Genomic DNA, 7,323 nt, shown 5'->3' with positions numbered 1-7,323 from the left:
CTTTCAGAGTTAAGGGCCCACCTCCCCCAACTCCACTCTCCTCCCATCATGACCTCAACCCACAAGTAACAAACACACACACACACACACACACACACACACACACACACACACACACACATACATGCATCAATTACAATTCTAAATCATCCAGCACATCACTGGTACCTGCAGACATTTACTGAACATCCTCAGTATTTTTGGCATTGTTATGGCCTTGCAAATAGAAAGATGGGTAAGATACAGTCCCTGCCCTAAGCGTCATCTGACAGGTAATGCCCCCTCCTCAAATATGTTCCATTGTTTCTCTCATTGTGTAAATTGGAGTCCAGACTCTTCAGCATGGGACTCTGAGCCAACTCCAGCCGGTCTTTCCAACCTGGAATCTCACTATGCCTCCCTGCCTCTTCTCCCAGGAATCTTAAGCTTTAACCGTAGGGATTATTTGTCATTTGCCAAATGCCACTGCTCTTGCCTCCAACTATAATGTCTTTCTCTGACCACATATACCATAAATCATAAGCCCAGCTAAAATCCCCCTTCTCTCCCAAAGTCACTCCATATGCCCTAGTAAAATCTACCCTCTCTTGGTTTCTTCTCCTTCCCATTAGCTTTGTATCCCCAGTAAAGCACTTCGTACCATCTACCTTGAGTCCATTTCTCCCTCAAATCGTGTGTCCCTGCAGGACACAGTCTTGTCTGTGTCCCTCCTAATATCTTCCAGCACAGTGTCCAACACCAAAGAGGCCATTGATGTTTGAACTCAGTTTTATTATTATAAACATAGAAAGCAAAATTAAGAAGAAAAGTTTGATAGAATGCCATCTAAAAATGTAGAAGAAAGAGGAGTTAGAAAAATCACTATTTTACAACCATCACAGTATTAATTGACTCAGGCAAGGATTAATGGAAGCTAAAATGATTGGGTGAAATTCTGGTGAGGAATAGGATATTTTATCTAGTCCCAAAGTCACTTCTGCACAGACAAGATATTAATTACAGTGGGAAAAATCGTAACTTACCAATGGGAAAACTCGGCAGACACTACCTTAAGCAGAGGATCGAAATTAACGTCATCATTAATGGGACAAAGTAATATTGTTGGTTTTTGGGGTTTTTTTTGATGTGATGGGCTGAGAAGGATGCACAATATTGATTTTGTGTTGTACTGTATCGTATATAAAATGCACAACCTGGATCTAACCATGAGGAAGGTCAGACAAACTCAAATTGAGGAGCTTTCTATTTATGCCTTTTAAAGGCATAAATAACCCTGGTTTGATCTAGATGGGGGGTGGGAAAGAATTGTCAAAATACGCATTATTGGGGTCATTAGCAACATTTGCGTATGAGCTGCAAATAAAATTTTCATACGCTTTGAAATTCCACTTTTAGGTGTGCCTTCCTTAAAATCACTTAAGTATTTACACAGATAGACATAGCAGAATGTTTATTGCAGCTCACCATGCACTCTATCACTGAGCCATACCCTCTGCCCCTCTGGCTTATCATTTCTGTCATGACGGCCCTGATGTCCTAGGTACCACCACCATCACTGCACTTACCAAATTTATTTTTATTATATTCTGTGTTCTATTCCTGTTTGTTTCTTCAGCCCACCACAGCTCTGCTATGGAGAGTCCTATGTGAAAATGCATGTCTGAATGAAGAATGCTCACACATGTGCACTCACACACGTGCACACACACACCACGAGGGCCTCCAGAGCTTTTTTTTTTTGCTTTTTTTTTTAATGAAGGTACTGGGTATTGAACCCAGGGACTCATGCATCTAAACATGAACTCTACCACTGAGCTATTCCCAGCCCCCCCAGGCCTCCAGAGCTTTGAACTAAAATATCAGAAAGGATTTTATTGCAGTCATGTCTTTCAAAGGCATTAAGAAAATATCTAAATATAAAACGATGTGACATTTTGGGAGTTGCTTCAAAATAACTGAAAGAAGATAAACACTGAATGAAGTGATGATGAAACAAGATTGGCCATGAGTTAATAATGGTGGAAGCTGGGTGATGGGTACATGAAGGGTTCATTCTGACTGTTTTTGTATCTTTTTGGAATGTTCTATATAAAAAAAAATGCTTTAAGAAAAGCATAGTAGATGCAGTAATAAGACGCACAACTTGAGCAATCAGTGAAATAGAAATTGCATTTTAATGTAGTTTAGATTAGGTTTTTGACTTTAAATTTTCAAAAACTAACAAATAAACGAAAAAACTGCTGTCTGGGGAGGGTAATAGCTCAGTGGTAGAGTGACCTCTTGCTTAGCACAGACGAGGTCATGGGTTCAATCCCCAGTACCTCCTCTAAACGTAATTACCTCCTCCCCCAAAACAAAAAAGAATTTTAAAATAATACAGTAATAAAGGGGAGGGGGGCTGGAAACTGCTGTAAAGCCACAGTCCCTTTTAGTGGGCCCATGTTATATCCAGTACCAAGTGCTGTGACTGAGAAGACAGATCTCAGGTAGCATGAAATAAAGACTTATCCTAGGGAGTGAGTTAGACTTTAGAGAGCCACCTTTCAAATTTGAAAAACTGAGTCTTCTTTGTGCCACTAGAGCATTTTGAGAAAATCAGATTCTTAACATTGTTCTCAAGTTTATTTCTGAAGTTCAGAAACTCAGACGTTATAATCAGGTGTGAACTAATGGCAAATGGAACAAAAGACAGATTCCACAAAGCAGAGGACTGAAGAAATGAACAGGCAAATTGCCCACAATGTGCATGTATAGGGGACAGGGGGTAGATTCAATATTTTCCTATAAAAAAAGAATTTTTAAAACAACCAACCAATATTTGTTCGAGTCCCACTCTGTGTAAGACCCTGGGAGCTGTGGCAAAAGCAAGGGATCTTAAGTTGAGTAGCTTCCCATCTGGTGAAGTTACAATATATGTGCACATAAACTACAAAATAACTTTATCACATGCAAACGAACAGTGAACGAGGAAGAATGAGCGAGATCGCTGTGGACTTTGATTCTTGAATTGACCCTAAGGAAAACACAAAATTCTGCAAAACAGCAGATAGGAGGAGAGAGGAGGGAATTCCAGGTGAGAACAGGCATGGTGCTTAGGGTAAATCACAAACTGGATAAATTGGTGAGAGCAGTTGGCCCATGGACCATGGATTGATCAAACCCAATTTGTACATGCTACATAAAAATTTTATATAATAAAGTCCACGAGACAGTCTAACATAATGGAGAGTCTTGTGAATCAGTGTTCAAAGCCAAATGACCCCTCTACCCCAACCCTCCAAAACAGTAAGTGGCTATCTAGGAGAAAACATTTGCAACAAAGGATTAATATCCACAATCATAAAAGAGAGCTTTAAAAAATCTATAAGGCAAAGAGAACCCAAGAAAAAACAAGGCAATGCTGGTAAATAGACAGTTCACAAAAGAAGATGCCCAAGTGGCTAATAAACATATGAAAAGATTCTTAACTCCACTACCCTTAGAGAAATGCATATCAAATAGCAACAGGATAAACATTTTTGCTCAACTGATCTACAAAAATGAAAATGTGCAGCCATTCCTTAAAAACCTGAAAATAGACTTACCCTATGATCCAGCAATCCCGCTTCTGGGCATATATGCAGAGGGAACTCTAATTCAAAAACGTACATGCACCCAATGTTCATAGCAGCACTACTTACAGCAGCCAAGACATGGAAGCAACCTTGATGTTCATCAACAGATGACTACATAAAGAAGTTGTGTTATATATGTACAATGGACTGCTATTCAACCATAAAAAGGAATAAAATAATGCCATTTGCAGCAACATGGATGGACCTGGAGATTATCATACTAAGTGAAGTAAGTCAGAAAGAGAAAGAAAAATATCATATGATATCACTGATACATAGAATCTAAAAAAATGACACAAATGAACTTATTTACAAAACCAAAACAGACTCTCAGATAGAAAACAAACTTTTGGTTACCAGTGGGGATGAGGGAGGTGAAGAGATAACATTGGAAGTCCAGGATTTGCACATACACACTACTCGATGTAAGATAGATAAACAATAGTGTCCTGTTGTACAGCACAAGGAGCTATATTCAATATTTTGTAATAGCCTATAATGAAAAAGAATGTGAAAAGGAATATATATATTTATAACTGAATCACTATGCTGTACACCAGCATACATTGTAGACAGACTATACTTCAATAAAAACAAATAAGAACACAAAAATTTTTTTTAAAAAACAACAAAAAATGAAGATTCATAGAAGGTGCGAGTAAACTGGAAGTCTCACAGTGCTAGTAAACATATAACTTTGTATGGACTTGGGAAATTGTATATCTGTACAGAGCATCAATCAAAAGGTAAAATTTTCACACACTGAATTCCACTTTTTGGAATTCATTCTTAAAAGTCACTTAAGTACGCACAAAAGTAGACAGAGGTGCCAAAGTGTTTATTGAAGCATTGTTTGTAAGATGGAAAAATTGGCAGTCATCTAAATATCCAACAATAAGTAATGGTCAGGTAAATGATTAAGTAAATTCTACTATATCCACATCATGGACTACTATCCAGCAATTTTAACAGAATGAAGTAGCTACATCTCTACTAACATGAAATTATCTCTAAAGGCATGGTAAGTGGGAATAAAAAGTCACTGGTTAATACACATTTCATGGTGCCTTTTGTGTAAATAATTTTTATGAAATATACATTGTCTAAAATGGCTAACACACAATTGCTAACAGTTGACCTCTGGAGAAAGGAGAGCGATTGGGGTTATGGATGGCAGGCAGGGAGGGAGGTGGCTACCTATGTCCTAAGAGTAAGTAAGTAACTGATGCATGCACAAAGGAGCCTACCTTCATGAATCCCTGCTACTAGGGAGGTGAGCGGGGATTCACCGAATTTTTTGGTCTGAAAAGAACCAAAGGATTCGTCTATCCTAAGAGAATTCTTTCCCTTCTAGAAACCCACTATTGAACAAGCATTTACTGAGAGCCTACTATAGGACATGAACGGTGCCAAAGAGCACTGGTGATTCAAAGGAGACCAAAAGTATTATTAAAGGTTAAGCACAAAATGCCTTGAAAACCCCAAAGATAAAGCATTACCTGTGCCAGATAATCAAGGAAGGCTTCCTGGAGGAAGAACTCTCTGAGCAGAGCCTTGAAGAATTTGAACTCAGTGTTTTGACTCAAGTCCACTTGATCTTAATCTTCCATTCCAAGATCCTCAGACTTCTATAACAGGAACATAGAAAATAAGAAGTAATTACATAAAATCTCATTTCTGCAGAGAAGTTATTTATAGAAAGAGAGACCATATGTCCGCCTATTAAAAAATATATATATGAGAAACTTACAATGGCTGAGTTTAGTTTCTCAATATACTGCACCTATTCTGCAAGATACAATGCCACTGGTCAAAGCTCCTGAAAATAAGTCAGCAGAATCATCAGTAGGATGCTTGCTCTAGCCTTTCGCTCAGTCAGTATGGGGGACCTGACCCTTTCAATTTTCCTGCCCAATTATTTTATGCTGATTATATACCTGGAAAATCTCAATTCCTCTCATTACAGATATTTGATTATGTATAATCACTTTTTTTCCCCCATAACACATTCTGTTTTACACATTTCCTTGTTCATTTGATGACTTGGTTAAGTGTGTATAAAGTGTATGCCTCTAGTAATACGTCACCACTGGAGTTATACAAAAAATAACAAGGGAGTAATTAATGCTGGTGCCACCTCAGCCCTGTGACATTTGACATGCAAGCACAAAGGCCATCCTGACAAGTGGCAGCACATATGTCGCATGACTATGGGACTGTGAGCCGAAGTCCAGCGTATTTAAAGAGGAAAGCCACTTCTTAAGAGTTCATGAAAGGTACAGCCATAATACAATTTTATGATAGCCTGGTAAATCTCTTAAAGAAAAGGGAGAGGTTTATGACAGTACTGGTGATAAAGCTTTAACTACATGTGTGTGGTTAGCTCTGTTTCAGCCATTCAAGTTAACTTCTACCTACATTTATGGGCTTGATTGCATAACATATGAAGTTTGCAGGAAGTACCCAGAAGATAAGGTTACATAGTCAAGTTGTTTAAGTTTGAAAGTAAACCACGGTGTATGCTGGGAAACTAGTTTATAGCCAATTTTGCAACACAAGTGAATATGTCATTCATTTTCTTTTAATTTCTTTTCTTATCTCATAGTTAACATTAGGTGATTAATCATTGTTTGAATGTGTAGCATAGTGAGTTGACCAAAGACTGCAGCTTTGGGGATTGATTAGCTGAAATTTCAGTAAATCACATTATAAAGGTGCAGATAAACATTTGATGATACGGAAATCACCTTGAGCAAATGGATGAGCTGCACATATCATGATGTCCCAGTAGACAATGGTTTCCTTCGGAAGCTTCATTCTGTAACGAGACTCATTTCTACCGACAACTATTACTTGATCAATAGACCTTGCATTTGCCATAAGAAATGACCTTCCATGGTTAATGTATAACTGATGATTGTTCTTCATCTGTGGTAGCCTACATTTTCCAGTAGAGAAATACGCTGCGTACACGAAGCACCCTGAACACTAAAAACACGTCAAACGCTGTAGTACACCTTCAGTCTTACCATTTGGCACTGTACAATGATTAGGGGGCATTTGCCCTGCACTCACCCACCATTTCAGACCTTGCTGAAGGCAACTTAACTTCTACCATGATATTTCGATGCTTAGAAAAATCAAAAATAGTCTTCTAACACATTAAGGAAAAAACCAAAACCAAAACCAAAACCCCTCTAATGGTGACAACCAAGGTTTTGAATGAGAATGTATGTAGCAGAGAAACGACTCCCTTCCAAGGAAAGGAAATGACTCTAAAATCTTTGTTGTGGAAAATTAAAACTAATGACACGCTCCTGTTGTGATGCAGAATCGCCTGTCACCTCATTTCCCCCTGGGAGAGGCAGTTTATTTTCAAATGTAAATAACTTGTCTATTTCATAATTTGCCTCTCCCCATTACTGAAAAAGAGCCTTTTATCACAGCCTCTTCTCTTTCGTTAATTGTCAAGAACAATCTAAAGGAATTCCAGTATTTTCCCTGGGATGATTTTAAACAGATTAGATTTAAAGAAAGAAAGAAAAAAAGTATTCCTGTATCTGAGGGCTCTGTCTTTGAAATAAATGTACATAAAATGTGCCCTCTTATTAAGTTTGAAATAGGCTGTTACCTGTTTTCCCTTGACCTTGTGAGGGTTTTCAGTGATAACTGAATTAACCAGGTGAGGGAGGATCTTGGAGGGGGCCAG

Source organism: Vicugna pacos, chromosome 14 (genome assembly GCF_048564905.1).
Source record: "Vicugna pacos chromosome 14, VicPac4, whole genome shotgun sequence".
NCBI lineage: Eukaryota > Metazoa > Chordata > Mammalia > Artiodactyla > Camelidae > Vicugna > Vicugna pacos.
Note: the sequence above shows the minus strand (reverse complement) of the source record.